Here is a 23,675-nt window from a genome sequence, read left to right on the forward strand (position 1 = left end):
ATTTGAATACATGTTTGAACATTAAGTGACAAATTTAGTGTTGATAAACACACCGATTGTATTATGGGTATTTTAATACATATATTGACGTTTAATACTATAACAGTATTATATGTGTAGTAGTGATGAATATGTATGTTCAGTTTTATCATTGAATGCTTGTGTTCATGTTCTTTGTTGAAAGGTATGTAGAGTGAAGACGAAAACGCGTTCCTGAATGATAGCTTTGAAAACAGACTAAAATTAAATAAGACTCGAAGTTATTATATGTTATTAAATTATTCTGGATTCACTGTGGCGTCAAGGCGCAATGAATCCGGCCCAGCTATGTGCTATTTTTAATATTAAAAAACCTCGACTCATATTATGGCACGCATAATTAGACTGATTCTGGTGAAGATGGTGTACCATATAAAGCTTATTTAAAGGTAGTATATACGTATAACATAATACACAGTAAACGAAGACAGTCATCATCGCAGTTTTCATATTGAATGGGTATGGATGTTAATTTAAGTCCTGTCTGAAACCCCAGCTAAATACATTATTAGCATATTATTTTAGGTGACATTCGGAAGATATACATATGAAAGTCGGCTTGAGATTCATTTAAAACGCACAGAAATATAATACATACCTCACTTAAAAGAACTTCAATATTATATACAATATGTTTGTTCTTCTGTTTTTGACATAAACAGGAATCAGTGCAGTATAACTGGGATTTCTGTAATTATACGACTGGGAATTAAAACTTTTACGTTAGCGCTTGAACAATTAAAGCCACACACTTTGCCTCTGACCTTGAAATAAAATACATCAATTCATAAAGATGAAATTTGCAAGTGTCCATTAATGTAAATCTTTAATCTATTAAGTATATACACATTTTTTTCTTTTACTTTTTTTCTAATTTGAAACACGTGTTACATACGAATCTTCGATTACTACTTCTATGGCTATACACACCCTAAACGTTTGTGTTTATGACTTGCTATGTATGTTACACGAATTTTACATGAATGTCATATGCATGTATATATAACTATATGGCAAAAATAAAATATCTGCACACACAAAAAAACACTTTCAAAACAAGTTCTGTTAATCATTAAGTATACGATACATCACAATGCATGTGTTACAGCAGTTTTTTTCACTTTTGAGCACCAATCGAAAAAATAGTTATACCGAGTTGAATTTCGTACATTTCGATGGATCTTGTTATACCGAGTTGAATTTCGCACATTTCGATGAATCTTGTTATACCGAGTTGAATTTCGTACATTTCGATGAATCTTGTTATACCGAGTTGAATTTCGTACATTCCGATGGATCTTGTTATACCGAGTTGAATTGCGTACATTTCGATGAATCTTGTTATACCGAGTTGAATTTCGTACATTTCGATGGATCTTGTTATACCGAGTTGAATTTCGTACATTTCGATGGATCATGTTAAGAGTAACCATCGAAGTCACTTACGTCAATATTGAAATAACAAACACGACCATCTAAAAATGAGCACTAGCGTTTGCACAAAATACTGTTTCTAAAGACAAATAATTGTTTTAGCTTGTTCATTGGCAACATCAATTTAAATATTGTAATAGTGATTTGCCATGTCTTCGACTTGCGCCAGTACATTTTACTCGTTCCATTTACTCGTTCTTTCAATTGTATAAGTACAAATTGACACTTAAACGTTTAAAACAACAAAAGAATGGTTAAAAAATCCGAACGTAAAATTCGGTTATATCTATTAATACATATATCTACGTTCAATAGTTTTTTTTCAAAATCAACCTATGCAAATTCATATTTAAAACAAAAATTAAGAAGTAAAAGTTTGAAAAACACAATCGCTATTTCGTTTCCTTTTGCATTCATTGTTAAATATTAACATCGATTTATTTTGATCGATAACAAACGATGTTGAGTACGATACATCTCACTAGTTTAGCGCTCAAAATCATAGAATATTCCTGCGACATACTGTTGTACAAAATGCTGTGTCTGGGTAGCTTTCAGCCTCTGATTTACCTGAGAGTGACGACTGTACAGACTGATGGGTCTGGGAACACTTCCAGTCTCTGACTTACCTGAGAGTAACGACTTACGGACTGATGGGTCTGGGAACGCTTCCAGTCTCTGATTTACCTGAGAGTGACGACTGTACGGACTGATGGGTCTGGAAACGCTTCCAGTCTCTTATTTACCTGAGAGTGACGACTGTACGGACTGATGTGTATAGGGACGCTTCCAGTCTCTGATTTACCTGAGAGTGACGACTGTACTTACTGATGTGTCTGGGAACACTTTCTGTCTCTGATATACCTGAGAGTGACGACTGTACAGACTGATGGGTCTAGGGACGCTTCCAGTCTCTGATTTACCTTAGAGTGACGGCTGTACAGACTGATGGGTATGGGAATACTTGCAGTCACTGATTTACCTAAGAGTGACGACTGTACGGACTGATGGGTCTAGGGACGCTTCCAGTCTCTGATTTACCTGAGAGTGACGACTGTACAGACTGTTGTGTCTGGGAACACTTTCAGTCTCTGATTTACCTGAGAGTTACGACTGTACAGACTGATGGGTCTAGGAACGCTTCCAGTCTCTGATTTACCCGAGAGTGACGACTGTTCAGACTGTTGTGTATGGGAACGCTTCCAGTCTCTGATTTACATGAGAGTGACGACTGTATGGACTGATGTGTCTGGGAACGCTTCCAGTCTCTGATTTACCTGAGAGTGACGACTGTACGGACTGATTGGTCTAGGGACGCTTCCAGTCTCTGATTTACCTGAGAGTGACGACTGTACGGACTGATGGGTCTAGGAACGCTTCCAGTCTCTGATTTACCTGAGAGTGACGACTGTACAGACTGATGGGTCTGGGAACACTTCCAGTCTTTGATTTACCTGAGAGTGACGACTGTACAGACTGATGGGTCTGGGAACACTTCCAGTCTCTGACTTACACGAGAGTGACGACTGTACAGACTGATGGGTCTGGGAATACTTTCAGTCTCTGATTTACCCGAGAGTGACGACTGTACGGACTGATGTGTCTGGGAACGATTCCAGTCACTGATATAACAGAGTGTAAAGACTGTACAGATTGCTGTGTCTGGGAACACTTCCAGTCTCTGATTTACCTGAGAGTGACGACTGTACAGACTGATGTGTCTGGGAACGCTTCCAGTCTCTGATTTAACTGAGAGTGACGACTGTACGGACTGATGGGTCTGGGAACACTTCCAGTCTCTGATTTACCTGAGAGTGACGACTATACGGACTGATGGGTCTGGGAACGCTTCCAGTCTCTGATTTACCTGAGAGTGACGACTGTACAGACTGATGGGTCTGGGAACGCTTCCAGTCTCTGATTTACCTGAGATTGACGTCTGTACAGACTGATGGGTCTAGGAGCACTTTTAGTCTCTGATTTACCTGAGAGTGACGACTGTACATACTGATGGGTCTGGTAACACTTCCAGTGTGTGATTTACCTGAAAGTGACGACTATACAGACTGATGGGTCTAGGAACACTTTCAGTCTCTGATTTACCTGAGAGTGACGACTGTACAGACTGATGGGTCTGGGAACACTTCCAGTCTCTGATTTACCTGAGAATGACGACTCTACAGACTGCTGTGTATGGGAACACTTTCAGTCTCTGATTTACCTGAGAGTAACGACTTTACAGACTGATGGGTCTGGGAACGCTTTCAGTCTCTGATTTAACTGAGAGTGACGACTCTACGGACTGATGGGTCTGGGAACACTTCCAGTCTCTGATTTACCTGAGAGCGACGACTGTACGGACTGATGCGTCTGGAAACGCTTCCAGTCTCTGATTTACCTGAGAGTGACGACTGTACAGACTGATGGGTCTGGAAACACTTCCAGTCTCTGATTTACCTGAGAGTGACGACTGTACGGACTGATGGGTCTGGGAATGCTTCCAGTCTCTGAATTACCTGAGAGTGACGACTTTACAGACTGATGGGTCTGGGAACGCTTTCCGTCTCTGATTTACCTGAGAGTGACGACTGTACAGACTGCTGTGTATGGGAACGCTTCCAGTCTCTGATTTACCTGAGAGTGACGACTGTACGGACTGATGTGCCTGGGAACACTTCCAGTCTCTGATTTACCTCAGAGTGACGACTGTACGGACTGATGGGTCTAGGGACGCTTCCAGTCTCTGATTTCATTGAGAGTGACGACTGTTCAGACTGCTGTGTATGAGGACGCTTCCAGTCTCTGATTTACCTGAGAGTGACGACTGTACAGACTGTTGGGTCTAGGGACGCTTTCAGTCTCTGATTTACCTGAGAGTGACGACTGTACAGACTGATGGGTCTAGGAACGCTTCCAGTCTCTGTATCCGTACACCCAAAGCCTCCTTCTGCCATTTTTAAAAAGCTGGAAGTCAACATAAGATTCCATTACAAAAAGAACGATTAAATAAAAGAAGGCATAATAAAAAGTGATAATATATTTTCAAATTTATTTAAGATTGATTGTATGTCATTTATGAGCGTTTAACTTCGCATAAAACGTATCAAAACATTAAAATCGATTTATAACTGATTTGGCAGAAAAAAGCGTGGATTCCTCGTGATACTATTGTTCGAAAGGCTAGAACTTGCATACGCATATTGATTTACAACAATCAATCGTTCGATAATGCACAAGGAAGAAAATGGCTTATACTAAACACAAATACGTTAAATAAGATATCCGCCTAAAATACATTTTTTTTAAATATTTTGATTAAATTAAAAGTCTGAGTAAGACAAATCTAAAATGATTTGTCAAAACCAAGCGTGGACTCCTTATGATACTGTTGTTGGCAATTTAAAAAGGATAGAACTTGTATACGTATATTGATTTACAACAATCAACTGTTCGATAAAGCACAATGAAAAACATGACTTATAGTGGTCTTATACATAAACAACTAACATATCCACCTCGAATAAATAAATATGTTTATAAATAATAAGCAAAGTTCATCTACAGTTTGAAAGAGGGTAGGTGTTAGCAATATTCGGATGTCTTGCACTTTCGAATTCAATATCCATGCCGGACCATTCGATAAAAGTTATATATTATTAATGTGTTAACACGAACATTTTTAATTATAACTTACTGTCTACTAAAACGACTATTTTAATATGATACCATGTCACACTAGCCTCAAACAAATGAAACAAACAAACGAAATTTAGGGTTAGGTTGTATAGACAAATTCATGTACTTTCGATTTCAATATCCATTCGACCAAAGTAATAAATAATTAATGCGTTAACAAGCACATTTTCAATTCGATCGTACTGTCTACTGCAACGACGATATTAATATGATTCCATGTCATAATAACCTCAAACAAATGTCACAAACAAACACAATTAAGGATTAGCTAGGTTGCAAAGAAAATCCATGCATGTTTTATTTCAATATCCATTCGACACAAATTATAATTTTTTATGTGTTAACAAGTAACATTTGCAATTATAATTTACTGTCGACGGAAACGACAATTGTAAGATGATAACAATTGACAATAATATCAAACAAATGTCACAAACGCACACATTTTTACGGTAAGGTTGTATAGGTTGTATATATATAATATAAGTGAATTATTTGTTTCCTTTATATCAAGATACAGTCTAATGCACGTGAAGAAACGGCACTATCATAATTAAAATTACTATGTACACATATACATACTTCTTCTGCAGGGAGTGACACATAAATAAAATAAGATTGCATTGATAATCAGTATTGATAACCCACAATTTGAAATGTAATAAAACATTAACCATAACATGTGTCTAAAAGGTCTGAATGATTTTTTTCTCTCATGTTAGTGCAGTGGAGTGAAACTCACCATGCATTTATATTGGTCAATTGATCGGATACCATGGTATTGGAACCCTCAAAGATTTTTCCAGACCACACCTGATGACCTGGGAACAAGACCTACTGAATAACCCAAGAACAGATTTAAGAGACTTCCCGAAACAACTTTTTAAGCCTGTTAAGGTTTGAAACAATTGTTATTCTTGTTTATTCAAGTTAATGTATTACATATACATTCAAATACTTTAAACGAGTATATATTATTTTAACAATGTAATTCATGGGTCATCATACGTAGGTTTAATGCAGGATCATTTAAAATAATGGATAAATAGTACACAGGCATTGGAAATATTGGATCTTTTAAATTAACTTATTAAGTTAATGAATTAAAGAGATGTCATTTTATTTAATAGAAAGCTACGTTTTGAGTGTTACAAAATCGATGCTATCGTATCATTACAAAACATTGACAAAATAACATCACATGGTTAACATTTTGCTGTTATTTTACCTTGTAGCCACAAATATTCAATCATTGTCATGTAACTAACTCAATAACGTCAATGCTTTTTAATGTATTGTTGTTTAATATAAATATATAATTTCACGAGTTAGCTAAGTCGGGATGTCGAGATAGCTAAAATTCCCTCCTCTTTTGTTTAATGCACCCTTCTTTAATTTACTGCACCACTTTGCTTTAAATTGCACTCCTCTTTTATTTAGTTTTGAACTCCTCTTTTTGTATATCGTGGCCTCGACTTAGTAACTCGAGGCCACGATATAGCAAACTCGTGGCAACGAGATTGAAAGTATACAAAATAGGAGTGCAATTTATAAAGAGGAGTGAATGTCATCTCTATGCCACCATATGTTTCAGAGTCATAATTGTTATTCCACGTGTTTGACTTTATTGCAGTTATTCTTATTGTAACTATTACACTTTTTTAGAATTTTTATTTTGCTTAATTGTAAATAAGTTTTCCTTTAACATATTTCAAATTATGATTATATAGACCTGTATTGACAAAACTGTTTATACGGTTTGTCTAAGACGAAGACTATCGAAGACATTGAATTAGTCATAAGAAAAACACTCAACAGTCAACAGTGTACAAATGTTCTTATATTAAATTTAACACTATATCAACTTAAAATGCGGCATATTTTGACAAACGTTATTCTGCCATTACTGCACACGAATAAACCTTTCTTAATGTACATATTTCCCACAACTTTCAATTAGTTGGACAAGAATGTTTACACCATTGTGTGAAATTGTTATCAAACTACGTATTACAACAATAAAAAATAATTTAAAAGTTACCACGCAGCTCAAACACGCTCAAAGTGCCATTCAATCGACGCCTTGAAATATTACTGCGCAATAAGCATACCACCTGACGCAAGAATGTTATCAAGAAGGAAGTAACGACGATATATTAAAAATAGAAATATGCGTTATCTTTATATTTAAATAGCACGTCAACCACAATCAATATTGATTTCGTATGGTTCTTGTCTTATCAGGCAAATGTATTAGCTACTCGTGTTAACTGTTATCAGTAGTGGCTAAAAATAAATATATCTAACCCATGGACGTCTGAGAAAGTTATCATCCTCAAAAATGTATTATCTCTATTTTTGGAAAATTGTTCATGGATTTAAGTAATTTTGTTTGTAATATGAGTGTATTGGCATGATGAGGTATCGTGTCTTTAAGGCAAAATCTTTCACTGATATTGTGACATATTTCCAATACCAAAACTTCAACATTTAAAGGTACATGGTCATTTACGGTGGTATGAAGGTGACATCCTAAACACAGCTTTATTTGAGTACGCTCGTGAAAGTCGTTACGTGCGCATGTGGATTCACCGAAAAACAGAACTGTAAATATTTAATCTAATAATCATCTTACCAATCAAAAAACAAAATCCCATAAAATAAACAACACTAATTTTGGCAATTTACAAGCAATTGTAGAGATGCAGACTGAGTTATCGTCGTGTAAAGGTCGGATCTAGGGCAGTCGTCTCATACGTTCGAATGATATTATTCTGCTTTTAAACATTTAGATTATTCGATGTAACTTTTATTAGCCAATGAATTTTCAATAATGTACGGTTGCACAGATAATTTGCTTTATTTAGGTAGCTTTCACCACTCCAATAGATTTTAACAACTTTGAATGAAAAGCGTGTCCACCTAGAGTCATTCCTGTGAAAATTCGTAAATTCTATCAACGAGTCATGGAGGATATAATGCTAGACGAAACAGTTAATGCACGAACGCACGTGTTGACGGACTTAAGGACATGACGGTTTCCTAAAATCTCACCATAGCGCTATGCGCTCAGGTGACCAAAGAACGTAAATATTTAGACATCTTCACAAACAGCTTCGTTGCATTGTATTTATTATTAGAATGCACATTTCAAAATAAAACTTAACAAGTGTTCCGCAGTCAGAGACATATGCCCATTCTAACAGGGCTTTGTACTAGTGATCCCAATTTGTAAATACTTAATCTACTGTCCAAGGCCAATGCGCATGTGAAGTATCAAGCAAATCGATTGATTCGTTGACGATTTATTGATCAGAAACGCTTTTTCCAACTATTGTGCTAGTGACCATGACCTTTGACCTAGTGACTCCAATTTCAATAGTGTCATCTACTGTTCAAGACCAATGCACATGTAAAGTATCAGGCTAATCGGTAATCATTTGACGAGTTATTGATGGGAAACGATTCCACACTTAATATGTAACAGTGACCTTGACCCCAATGTCGATTGGGGTCATCTACGACCAAGGCCGATTCACATGGGAAGTATCAAGCCAATTGGTGAATCAGTTGACGATTTATTGATGAGAAACGGTTAAACACTAAGTGTGTAATAGTGACGTTATAACCCCAATTTCAATAGGGGTAATCTACTGCCAAAGGCAATTGCACATGGGAAGTATCAAGCAAATTGGTGAATCAGTTGACGAGTTATTGATCGGAAAGGATTGCACTATTATTGTGTAACAGTGCACTTGACATAGTAACCTCAATTTCAATAGTGGTAATCTACTATCTAAGGCCAATGCACATGTGAAGTATCAAGCCAATCGGTCAAATCGTTGACGAGTAATTGATCGGCAACGATTTTCACACTAAGTGTGATGTTTATCTTGACCTTTGACCTATAGTTCCCAATTATCATAGGAGTCATCTACGGTCCAAGGCTAATGTACATGTGAAATATCAAGCCAGTCGGTCAAATCGTTGACGAGTAATTGATCAAAAAGATTTTCACACTTATGGTGATAATGACCTAGACCTTTGACCTAGTGACCCTTATTTCAATAGGGTTCATAAACCGTCCAGGGCCAATGCACATGAAAATAATCAAGCCAATCGGTCAATTCGTTGACAAGTTAGTGATCGGAAACGATTTTTACACTAAGTGTGATGGTGATAGTGACCATTGACCTAGTGACCCCAATTTCAATAGGGGTTATCCACTGTCCAAGCCCAATGCGCAAATGAAGTATAAGCCAATCGGTCAATTCTTTGACGAGTTATTGATCGGAAACGAATTTCACACTAAGTGTGATATTGATCTTGACCTTTGACCTATTGACCACAATTTGAATAGGGGTTATCTACTTCCCAAGACCAATGCACAAGTGAAGTATCAAGCAAATCGGTCGATTACTTGACGAGATATTGATCGGGAACGATTTTCACACTAAGTGTGAAAGTACCTTGACCTTTTAACTAGTGACCCCAATTTAAACAGGGGTCTTTTACTGCCTAAAGCCAATGCATATATCATCGTGATTCATAGCAAAAATAACCTAGCGTAGTAAATGTTTAGTACAAGTTATGAGCCAAAACCTGGATTTAAAAAAGTCTTAATACGAAAATCTGGTAAATGTTATGTTGATGATACTTAATGTCTTCATCTCAATACACATTGAGATCATGTTTTGCCTGAAATAAAATATCACCGGATATAATAAAGAATTCTATCCTGGTTATGTTTATGTAGTTTTAAGGTTTTCATTGTGTAGTGGTATCATGCTTGCATTTATTGTCTACGCATTTATTTTCACTTTACACACACGCATTAAAACCCTTGTAATTGAGTTGCATTGAGCAAATATAAACATTTATATATGCCACACTTTTTGGAATACAAGAACTACTATGTTTTTATATTTCTGTGAAATGTATTGCAATGATTTACATTATTTACTGTTTACATAGCAAATAGAGCAATACTTGTTTAATATAATGAGCTATTGCATTAATACGATCGTAATTGATGCACTACTTTCACATGTGTATACGTTCATTTCTAGTCGTTGTTATGCCCACAATTTCCGAGCGGGGATACGTATTGACTTTTCGCTCGACCTTCCATCTGTCTTTCCTTTCGTTTGTCATATTGTTATGTCGAACGTAAATATAAAAGTATTGTTGCTAGAGGGGTGAAACTAAATACAGAGATCCTAACAACGAGACATCCTAACCGCACCTGGGTATTTGTGTTAATTATATATTTTTATAATGATTTCAATGAAAGATGACATTTGAATACCTCTTATTTTTTTCTCATTACAGTGTACCAAAACTAAGACAATTGTACGATCTACATATTGTGTTCTACAAAATGCCTTTCTTTTATTTGTACAAAAAGCTCGTGTATGTTTAGATATAACGTTAATAGTGCAGTGCCTTAGATAAAACTTTCTTGCTTACCACTACAATCGCACATTGCAATCTACGACATTTTATACTATCATACGCAATATGACGATTGTAACCGATTACTCAAAGTGATTATGCGCTAAACCAGTCGTGATACATCGGCTTTCTCCGGAATCAACAGTACGATGAAAAAATCGTCTGCTGGTCCATATTCGCGCTACAGTACATTACAGCATACACCAGTTTCAAAACTGACATACAAATTGCAATGCGGCGGCAAGTCAGATAATTGCAGTAGCTTGTTGAAAGTACGTCTAGGTACGTGGTCTAACTGTATTCCATTAAACAAGCTACCTAAACAAGGAATACACAAGTATTACCTGTTAAATCAACTCCACTATGTTCAAAGATATCGCAGCCGTTCAGTAACACGTAGTCGGACGGATGACGGTGTTAACACAGATAAAGCTCAATAGTATCATAGCGCAAACAAGTTCAACATGCTATCTGCCGCTTGATTTAAGTGGTATATAGTGCGGTAGGGTTGATAAACTATTGTATTAACCATCACATGGAAGTTATAATCATAATCGAGTTATGGACCCTGTTCACTCTTATTTAGTGCGTTTTTGGAAAAAAACGCATCCACGCCCTTGCATCAGCTCATCTACACTGTCAGTTCTTATTGAACTTACCCGGTATTGCAGAGATCGTTACGCGTTACTCTTTAAATTACTTAAGGCGATGCTTTGCTAGGGAGGGGGGGGGGCAAGAGAGATGTTGCACCTTCAATAATCGCTCGAATGTTCATTGTCGACTCGGGTACTACTAACATGTACCCCGGGTACTCTTAAGTATACTTACATGTTCATTATTATGTATGATTTGTGTATTATAAACATATACACAATCATGCAGTTACATGATAGCAATAAATAATAACAAAGCAACCCATACTATAAAGGTCATTGACAAAGCTTATCGTAAACATGTGAACACATTTAGTTTAATCGCCCTCTCGTGCCAGCAAAAACAACACGTTGACAGGTTGTCATTTTTGACAGTTCTACGTTCGCTTTCATTTTGTGATATCAAACTATTAACAATTATGTGGCTAAGAAAAATATCGTCATTGCTTATTTAATATATTTTCTGCACATTCCTTCAAACTACTTACATCAATACACGATTTTCTTTGTTAATTCAAACATTTCTGACAGGCTACCGCTTTGTTCACATATTTCGCTTACATTTAGACGCGCGTAGGTAGGACCGCATTACCGCTTCAGAAATGAGTATTCATTTTATTGCCTTCGAGGTACTTATCTGATGTTTGACGGAAAGGGCCGAAAATATGTGATTGTGGGTCAAGTTTCCCATAGGTACTACTTCCCCGTAGCCCCATTTATTCCGTACCCAAACATTTTCGTACCCATTTTTTTTCGTACCAAATTTTTGTTCATAACAAAATTTGTTTTCGTACCCAAATTGTTTTCGAACCGATTTTTTTTGTACCCAAATATTTTTTTCGTACCCGAATTGTTTTTCGTACCCAAATTTTGTTTCGAATATATTTTTGTACCCAAAATGTGTGTACCCAAATTTTATGTTCGTACCAACATACACAATTTTGGGGATGTAGATAAACTTAAATTGATCCTTTTAGATCTAGCCTCTTCAAAAGCATCGTCACACCAGTAATGTCAGTACTTAGATTTAAATGTTTAAGTATATGTATCGACGTCAGCATGTTCTAATCCAAATCTTAAATAATAAATACAACTGTGTCGTATATACGATCGAATATTCGATAATAATATTACTTAGAGTATAACTCCTTTTACAGCAGAAACGACAAAGCATTGCTCAATTATATTCTGTATTATAAAATATTATTATATTTTATACAAAAGATATCAATACTTACCGTTTTTTTCAAAGTTTTGTATCATCTGTAGTTGTATCGGGTACGTTTTTGTTGATTTAACGAGAGCGTACTGAAGGGAACACTAATTTATAATTAAGTCGAATATTTAGCAAACCGCGTGCAAACATCGTCTATACACAAGTTCAATTAAAGATTGCCACATGTATTGTGTATTGTACCATGACGTGCCTGTTCTTAAACCTTGGTCGTGCTCTTCGAGATCTGGTTTATTGATGCTTCTAGTGTTTAGGCAAATATGTGTATTGTGTGTTGAGTGTTTCAAAAACAAAAGTGTTTATTGAAACCATTGATTTATTTCAGTTGTATGATTTATTTGGGAAGTGTATTAATAAGACATTTTACTGCTTGTAAAATATTGGATCCATATCAGTTGAAGTGTTTGTCATCAAAAGTTGATCTGTTTAAATGTACAGCTCTCTGTGTTGATAACCATAGCATGTCAGAATAATGCCTTTGCATATATGTGCCCCACAAACTTAATACTGGTTATATTTACTTTTTTAAAACAACATACTGCTATTGTCCTTTTGATAATAAGAAATGCAATCATCAACATTTTACCAAGACTTGTTTTTTCAATGCAAAGCAGGGAAATGTGTGTTTTATAACCTAACCCTAACCCTAACCTTAACCCTAACCCTGAAACAACCATGAGCGAAGCCTTTTAATGTAAGCAAACAATGTTAAGTTAAATGCACGTGTTTAATATAGCGATAATAAAGACTTGTTTGAATTATTTAACCACTTTTAAATAAGTAAACATTTGTTACCAAACATTTTGATACTCGCACATACACACTATGTGTTACATAGATGATCATGATAAATATGATGATAATTATGATTGTGATGATAATGATGATGTTGAGAAGGAAGAGGATGGCTTTGCTGCTGCTGCTGATAATGATGATGGTGATGATGATGATGATGATGATAATGATGGTGATGATGATGATGATGATGACGATGATGATGATGGTGGTGATGATGATGATGATGATGATGATAGTGGTAATGTTGATGATGATGATGATGATGATGATGATGACCTAAAATCGCCTTTTACTATAACTTCTTCATTTCTACACCGATTTACTTCAAATTGATACTGAATATCTCTTATGACAATACGGTCAATCTCAACTAAGTATGGCCCCATTACCAACCCTGGGACGCCCCGCACACATAGACCACTCCCATCCAAAATTGCCTTTTACTATAACTTCTTCATTTCTACACCGATTTACTTCAAATTAATACTTAACATCTCTTATGACAATACGGTCAATCTCAACTATACATGGCCCCATTACCAACCCTAGGGCGCCCTCGCCCACATAGACCACGCCCACCTAAAATATTGCCTTTTACTATAAAGTTTTCATTTGTACACCGATTTACTTCAAATTGATACTAAACATATCTTATGACAATACGGTCAATCTCAACTATGCATGGCCCCATTATCAACCCTGGGGCGCCCCCTGGGTCAAACATGCGGCGTGGGGATACGCGTCGGCCTCTGCCGCGCCATTTCTAGTTACATTTAAATTCGTTTCACGAAAACTATTTATGCTGGTCTCATTAATACTACCAAGATTTTACTATAAGAAAGAGCGCGAAAGGAGATATTTGAATTAGATATTTTGAAAACCTGGGATTTATTGTTTTTTTTAGTATCGACCAATCGATCATATAAACGTTTTAAGAGTGAAAGTCGGCACTTATATTATCACAGGTAATTGTGCATGTTTTAAGCTCACCTAAGCACAACATGCTCATGGTGAGCTATTGTGATCGCCTTTTGTCCGTCGTGCGTCGTGCGTCGTGCGTCCGTCGTCAACATTTGCCTTGTGAACACTCTAGAGGCCACATTTATTGTCCGATCTTCATGAAACTTGGTCAGAACATCTGTCCCAATGATACCTCGACCTAGTTTGAAACTGGGTCATGCTGGGTCAAAAAATAGGTCACTAGGTAAAAAAAGAAAAATCTTGTGAACACTGTAGAAGTCACATTTGATGCTCAATCTTCATGTAACTTTGTCAAAATGTTTGTCTTAATGATATGTTGATTGAGTTCAAAAATGGTTTCGGCCCATAAAAAAAACATGCCTGCCAGGGGGCGGGGCAGTTTTCCTTATATGGCTATAGAGAAGTCAAAATGTTTGCCCAATCATCATAAAACTTGGTCAAAACATTGGTTTTATTGATATCTCGGACGAGTTATAAAATGGTCCAGATCGGTGAAAAAACATGGCCGCCAGGGGGCGGGGCAGTTTTCTCTATATGTATATAGTGAAAACATGTGAACGCTCTAGAAGTCACATTTTTGGTCCAATCTTCATGACATGTTGTCAGAACATTTGTTTCTTGGATACGACGGTTGAGTTTGAAAATGGTTCGGATCGGTAAAAAAACATGGCCGCCAGGGGGGCATGGCAGTTTTGCTTATATGGCTATAGGTAAACCTTGTTAACACTCTAGGAGTCACATTTATTGTCCAATCTTCATGAAACTTGGTCTGAACTTTTGTTTTTAATGATAGCTAGGCTGAGTATGAAAATGGTTTTGGTCTGTTGAAAAATATGGCCGCCAGGGGGTGGGGCAGCTTTGCTTATATGGCTGTTGTGAAACCTTGTTAACACTCTAGAAGTAACATTTATAGCCCAATCTTCATGAAACTTGGTCCGAAGATTTGTTGTATTGATAGCTTGACTGACTTCGAAAATGGTTACGGTTTGTTGAAAATCATGGCCGCCAGGGTAGCGGCAGTTTTCATAATATGACTATATTAAAACAATGTTAACACTCTAGTTGTTATGCGGATGTTGGTGCACAATGATGATGATGATGATGATGATGATGATGATGGTGATGATAATGATGATGATGTCGATGATGATGCTGATGATAATGATAATGATAATGATGATGATGATGATGATGATGATAAAGATGATGATGATGATGATGATGATGATGATGATGATGATGATGATGATGATGATGATGATGATGATGATGATGATGATGATGATCATCATTATAATGATGATAATGATGATTATGATGATGATGATGATGGTGATGATGATGATGATGATGATGATGATGATGATGATGCTGCTGATGATGATGCTGATGCTGATGCTGCTGCTGCTGCTGATGATGATGATGATGATGATGCTGATGATGATGCTGCTGCTGCTGCTGCTGATGATGATTATGATGATGATGATGATGATGATGATGATGATGATGATGATGATGATGATGATGATGATGATAAAAAATGCCGGTAGTAACATTTTATTGTTTAAACAACATAATGAAATGTACAATTAAAAAGATATGATTGTAACTAAAATATTAACAATATAGAATCAACAATAAACTATCAAAATAATGAACGTTGCAATATAATACTGGATATACTGAAGCTCAGCCATTTTTCGGCCAGCCGAGAGAAAATAATAAGATGATAAATTTTATGTTGGGCATTATACTGTGCATAACTACAAATAAGCATTACTGTTATTAAATTATTCATATGGCAATGTATATAAACGCAAATAAATATTGCTTTGTCCGATTTACTTCCGACACGTGTTCATAATAATTAGTTATATCATTTGGTTTCAGGCAGGTAGAGTAATCTCTCCCCTATTTATTTACATTTTGTACTAGCCAATGTTCTGATTATTTGTATGTGCAATTATTATCGTAACGCGATATTGAACGGTTCTCATTTAATCTTCTTTGATTAACTAATGACTCCTATCACCACAGATCCGTTAGATCTTGGGACATAACTTAAATACGTATCTTTATATTCAAAATCGTGCGGTTAAAAAAATAGCGAAACGAGGATAAGTAGATTTAAAAAACGCCAACTTCGAAATATTTTTCAATTATTCGTATAATATTAGCATACATTTTAAATTGTTGACCACGTTTTCTTATCAAGTTTTATTACACTACAACTATGCCATATGCCGGAAAAGCTACGCCTGAACAAACCCTTAAACGATATTATAGCTTACGGTGCTTGGTTAATGAAGAATACATGGGCATTAACGCAAAGTAACACTTATTTGATTGCATCGTTGAACCTATTGTTCTATTTAATTCAGCAATTTGAGGAGAAAACGACTTAAACAATTGATGCTTTACATTACTCATTTCTTAAAATTGTAATTGGTTTCAAATGGTAAACCCATACTTTTGCCGTTTATGGACTAATTTGTAGATATCCTTTTTTGGATTTATGTAAGAAAACACCCTAAACATTACTTAAAATCATCCGAAACATTGGCATCCATCATATAAAATTTCAAAAACGACCACTGCCTCCGCTGCCACAGTTGACGCCGCCATCACTAGAATCGTTGCTACCACCGCTGCCTCTATCACCATTGCAACAGCCGCACCTATACCACGACTTTTACCACTACCAAATATATACCTCGTTACACATACCGCCGCCGCCACCACCGCAGCCGCTGAAACTACCACCATTAGTGATACAACATTCATCACCATGCTACAACATATAATCAATTCGCTTGTATTTTCATATAAATACTTGATCATTTTGTTACACACCTATTTATAGACTGTTTCACTATTAATTAAGACGCGCTGTAATATGACTCATTATAGATGAGGTGAATGGACTATCTGTACTTGTTATAAGGAATGTATTGATGTAACCTATTTTGTTATTTAAAAGGGGCATTACACATTATCATTGAATTGCTCCTTTATTTGAAATTAATCACAGTAGCGCAGTAAGTAGTTAATAAACTTCTTTAATATTACTATAATACAAAAACCCTTATATTTTTTGAATGGATGTGTATCCGCAAAGCTGTCAACTTTGTATGGAAACTCACTTAGTATAAATGTAAAAAAGTGAATCAAAATATCATTATGCGGATTGCATTGCAATATGTGTTAAAACGTATTTAAATCTAGCTAAATTGTTTCAGCACGTTTCTACCGAAACTAATGCTATCTTACCTCAGTAATTTGAACAGTATTTTTCAAAATACCACGATACACACATTAATTGGCTAATAAATGTAGTTTCATCTCATTTAATTTTAACCGTTTTTTATTGAAATATCGGGCGTCAACAAAGTCCGAGTTTTATCATTGTTGCTTAAGTACCTTTCCTTTTTATTTATTACAAGATCCGGGGTCCGCACTCACACAGCCTTTTAAAGTGTGTGCATTAAAAAAGATAATGATTTGTTGTTTTTTTCAAATTCCTCAAACAGAAAATAAAACTATGTAAATCCTCGATTCGTAGAGTTTAAGTATGATTTTTTTCAATGACCTCTTACACGTGATACAATAATGTAAATCCTCGATTCGTAGAGTTTAAGTATGATTTTTGTCAATGACCTCTTACAGGCAATAACATTATATAATCCTCGATTCGTAGAGTTTAAGTATGATTTTTGTCAATGACCTCTTACAGGCAATAACATTATATAATCCTCGATTCGTAGAGTTTAAGTTTGATTTTTGTCAATGACCTCTTACAGGCAATACCATTATATAATCCTCGATTCGTAGAGTTTAAGTATGATTTTTGTCAATGACCTCTTACAGGCAATAACATTATATAATCCTCGATTCGTAGAGTTTAAGTATGATGTTTTTCAATGACCACTTACAGGCAATAAAAACTATGTAAATCCTCGATTCGTAGAGTTTAAGTATGATTGTATTAATTGTGTTAAGTGTACCATTTATAAAAAAGACGATAAACGTTAGTAATATAACTATATATTAGCATCTATATGTCATATAACATAGGACATACTTATTTTATAATACACTGTTTAAACAATGAATTGACGCGTATTGCTTTTAACAAAGTTACTTTGTTAACTGTATTGACCACAGTGCGTATCTTGTAAAAACATGTGAGATGTACAAAACAAGTAAGTGTGTAGTTTGCATTTTTATGAGTGTTGTGCCTCATTAAAAATTAACATATTTCCTGAAAATAAATTACTTAAGTGATTCTTGCTCAATAGAATTACTCCGGACTTGGGAAAATTTTGTAAAAAACAAACTATGATGGTACTTTTAGACAGCACATTTAAAATCCTTTCAAACACATAACTATCAACCCTTATAACTCAAATAAAGTTATTATTAGTTAACAATTTGAGGTACCTTTTGTAACGTCTTATTAGATTTGGGATTCTACAATTTTCAAGATACGGAGAACACCTTTACGAACATGCTACTACAAGAACATCATCATCTACAGTGTATAATACAACTGTAGCTTGTCACAAAAGTGTAGAACACATTGCAAATCCATGCCGTTGTTCAGATCTTTATATAATACTTTCGAAAAGGAAAAGTAAATGATCGTTTAATATCGGGCCGTGAAATTCGAACGCGCCTGCACGGACAATTTTAGTATATTTTAAGTCTTATTTATTTATTTTTATATTGTCAAATGGCGAATACTTATTTGAACATCATGGTCCATCCTTTTTTTTTTATTCAATATAAAACATATAATGTTAACATGTGCATAAGCAAGAACAAAGTAATAACATGCAGCAATGATAATGTTAAACATATTATACAATATATGCTAATATTTATAAAAAAATTTACCTATATGTAATAATTAAACTATATATAAGTTGCATAAAGTGGGGTAGATAAACAACTTGACTAGATTATGAAAGTTTAATGTGTTTCCATTTTTGTTAAAAAATGTTAAGTGTATCGTTGTTGAGGGCTATTTCCTTTTCAATTTGGATCTTTAGTTTTAAATAATTTATAAAACAGTTCAAAGTAGGTTTTTGTTTTTTATATTTCATGCTGAATATAAAATATTTCATTAATATAATAATGTGGTTAACAGTGTTATTAAATTCTGGTATTTTACAAGTATTTACACTGAAACTGATATTTGAGAGAGACAGTTTTATTATTAGTTGTTGTTTCTCTAGAAAAACTGTCAATTGATTCCATAGAGATTGAATATGTTTACACTCCCAGAAAAGGTGTTCTATTGTTTCAATATGTTTACAACACATATCACATAGTTTTGTGTTCGATAGTTTGCACTTGAAAATATATTTATTTGTAGCTATAATTCTCTGGATGTATTTATATTGAAAATTTCTCAGTGTGCTATCAGTAGTTGATTTATATGGCATGACATATATTTGTTTCCAATTAAAATCTTTTTCTCCAAGAAGGTTTTGCCATTTAGTTTGAGCTTTGGGGATTTCGGCAGGGTTTTTATTTTGAAGAGTGTAAAATATTTTGTTCGTTTTGTTTTGTTTTGCAATTATGTTTTCTACGAATGTTTTTTTAGTACATGGTGTGTTATTTGTATTGGTAGCAGCTTTAATATGTATGGGTATACTTTTGATCAATGTGTAGTACATCAGGAAATTACTTGTAGGTATTCCGTTATGTAGCATCAGTTTTCAAAAGAAAAGAAGTCGTTTATTCTGTTGTTGTATACTTGATCTACATATTTAATGTTTTGTTCAAACCAATGTCTATAGAACTACGTTTTATTGTTGGTAGTTATATCTTTATTGTTCCATAAAATGACTTTACTGTTTATTTTGGTTTCTAAATTTTGAGTAACTTTACACCATGCTGAAAGAACATTCGATAGAAATATGTTTTTGGTTGAAATTTCATCTAAGATTTTATGGTCGATATTACATTCAAAAAGTAGGGAGTCACCATGTTTTTAGAATTTTCTGGTAGACTAATTTACATTTACTCGTATTGGTGTTATCTAAATATCTTTTATCCCAACTGCATTTGATTGCATTCAGGAATGAATCTATGTCTGTTAGTCTGATACCTCCATGCTCTACATGTTGAATTAATTGAGTTCTCTTAATTTTATCACGTTTACCGTACCATATGAAATTAAATATTTCTGATTTTATATCTTCAATAATATCATGTGGTGGGTTTGGGAGAACTGTTAGTGTGTAAATTAATTTAGGGAGCGCAAACGTTTTCAACACGGTGTTTTTTCCGATTAGTGTTAGTTTACGATGCTGCCATGATTTTAAACAATTTTTATTTTTTTGTAATTTAGGCAATATGTTTTTTAGAATTGTTTCATTTTCATTGTTTGTAAAGGTTATTCCTAACGTTGTTGCTTCATCTGAAGTCCAGTTGAATTTCATTTCTTTTTTAAGATGAATATTACTTTGTTTAAATTTACCTACACGTAGCACAGTGTATTTACTTTTGTTTAGTTTAAGACCCGATGCCAATCCAAAAAGGGTTAGCGATTCTATAAGATTATTGAATGAGTCGCTACTGTCATTTAAAAAATAAGTTGCATCGTCAGCAAATAGGGACTGTTTAATTTCTTCGTCAGGTTCTAGCGATATTCCCTTTATATGTTCATTTGATTGGATATAGTGTGATAGATACTCGATGCATATAATAAATAGTGAGGATGAAAGTGGACATCCTTGTCTTACCCCTCGTTTGATGGTAAAACTGTTTGAAAAGAAGCCATTGTTAATAATTATGCTGTTTATATCGGTATAAAATAATTTAACCCATTTTATTAGACTTTCACCGAAATTCATATTTTCTAAGCAAGAGAACATAAAAGAATGCTCTAGTGAGTCGAAGCCTTTTCGAAGTCTGCAAAGTAAATGAGGCCAGAATGGTTTTGGTTGGTTGAAATAATTTATGCATTCTTGTATCAGACGTACATTTTCACCAATGTAACGTCCTTTAATGAAGCCAGATTGAGATCTTGAGATGATTGATGGTAATACTTTTTTAATTCTGTTTGATATACTTTTAGTTGCAATTTTATAATCATTGTTGAGTAAACTAATCGGGCGCCAGTTTGATAAGGATTCTAAGTTTTTTCCAGGTTTTGGAATGAGTGATATTATACCTTGTTTTTGAAGCGTAGTTAAGTTGTTGTTGTTAAATGAATAGTTAAGTGAATTAATTAAATGTGTTTTAATATCATTCCAGAATATTTTATAAAATTCGATTGTGATGCCATCAGATCCTGGACTTTTGTTATTTTGAATTTCTTTTAGTGCTAGTCCACATTCATATTCATTAAGTAATCCGTCACACAATAACTTTTCATCTTGATTTAAAGCATGATGTGTATTTTTAAAAGTGTTGTTATTTTCAACATGTTTTCGTTTAAGGAGGGTTTCGAAGAATAAACGTTATTCTTCTAGTATTTGAGTTCTGTTTGTTATATCTTTGCCATTAACTACTAATTTGTGTACAGTTTTTTGTTCACTTCTACGTTTTTCAATGTTTGCGAAGTATTTTGTATTTTTTTCATTGTGTTCAACATGTTGTGCACGTGCTCGTAGTATTATTCCATTGAGTTGTGTATGATAGATTCCTTCTAATACTTGTTTGTTTGATGTGATTTCATTTTCAATGGCGGCGGTATCATTTGTGTTTGTTTCATTCAATTGTTTTTCAAGTGTTTCAATGGTTTTGATGGTTTCAGTTTCAAGTTTGTGTGTTTCTTTTTGTTTAAATGATGTGTATCTAATTGTTGTGTTACGTATATTTCCTTTAATTACTTCCCATTAGGTGTTTGGGTTTGCATCTTTATTATTTTGAACTGTGTTTAATATTTCCTGTTTTATTTGTGTTTGATATTGTGTGTCTTTTCTTGGTATACAGGAAACAGAGAAGAAATAGATTTTATTAATCTGATGAAAACAAAAAATGATCTGACATTGAAGAAAATTGTATTATTTATATATATGTTAATGCGAAGAGTTTAAAGATAAAACTATTCACAACTCATGCATGTTAAATATGACATGTCTGTATATTGTATTTTGGGCCGGTGGCCTTTATTTACAAATAAATTGTCTTGTCTTGTCTTGTCTTGTCTAACAAGATGCTGTTATTAATTTTAAAGTATCCTGGGCCTCTTTCAGGTTGTATGTTGTGCAGTTTAAGTTCAACTAGAGAGTGGTCTGTCATTAATCCTGGTTTAATGTTACATGTGTCAATAATGTTGCAAAGTGACTCGGATATTAAAAAATAGTCTAATCTACAAAATATTGTTGGTTTTGTGTTTGAGTGCCAGGTGAATTTTCTTTCGTTTGGATTTACTGTACGCCAGATGTCTATCATATTGTAGTTTTCAATTATGTTATTCAAAATGTTTCTATTTTTAGGATGAGTATAAAGGTTTCCATTCTTTTTATCTCTTGATGGGTTCAGGACAGTATTGAAATCACCACCGATTATAATATTTTTATCTTGGTTATTAATTATGAAGGATTGTAATGTTTCGTAAAATGTGGAATCATCTATGTTAGGACCGTAGACGTTTATCAATGTTAATTGTGTTTCGTGTATTTTAATATCTATACTTGCTAATCTGCCAATAATTATTTCGTTGAAGTTATCGACTGTGATCCCTGTATTGTTTTTAATTAAAAAAGCAATGCCTTGTTTATTTGTATGTTGTCCACTAAGATAGATGTCTCCGTCCCATTCATCATTTAAGGTTTGTGCTAAAGAATGTGTCAAGTGACTTTCTTGTAGTAGGCATAAAGTATTTTTTTTTTCGTCTAACCATTTGAAGATTTTTATTCGTTTGTCTTTATTGTTTAGCCCTTTTACATTCAAAGTACATATTTTAATCATTTAAAAAAGTTGGAGGGTGATGTGAGTGATAATTTGTGTGTGCTTGTCTAGTTGGTTTCGTTTTAAAAAATAGAGAAGAGCTATTCATCCTAAACAATTTGTTAAGTGTAATTGAGATATGGGTCGTATGAGAAACACTGTATGCGAAAATTCATGATCCAAGTTCCAGTAATGAATGTTTCATAAACTATGCATTGTATTTTGCTTGACAATAGCATTAGTGAGAACGCATTTTTCTCTCTATGCAACCATATAAAGATTAAAAAGAAAAAACAACAAAAATATATATACAAAAAAGGATTAATAGTAACATATAAATAATGAGAGATAGATTGGAACAAAGACCCATTCGGGTCAAACTATAAATTTTCATGGAGCAATATAAAAACAGTTAATATGTACTGTAAGGTATATAAACAGTGAGACATAAAGAGTCGCCAAAACAATAATACATGCAC

General features: G+C 34.4%; 1 protein-coding gene across 1 annotated transcript in view; it reads right to left on the reverse strand.

Annotated features, from left to right (window-relative positions):
• The window catches only part of LOC127859808 (uncharacterized), a 436,037-nt gene that overhangs the window by 842 nt on the left and 411,520 nt on the right, over positions 1-23,675 (reverse strand). The window lies entirely within an intron of this gene.

This window comes from Dreissena polymorpha, chromosome 15 (genome assembly GCF_020536995.1).
Source record: "Dreissena polymorpha isolate Duluth1 chromosome 15, UMN_Dpol_1.0, whole genome shotgun sequence".
NCBI classification, from domain to species: Eukaryota; Metazoa; Mollusca; class Bivalvia; order Myida; family Dreissenidae; genus Dreissena; species Dreissena polymorpha.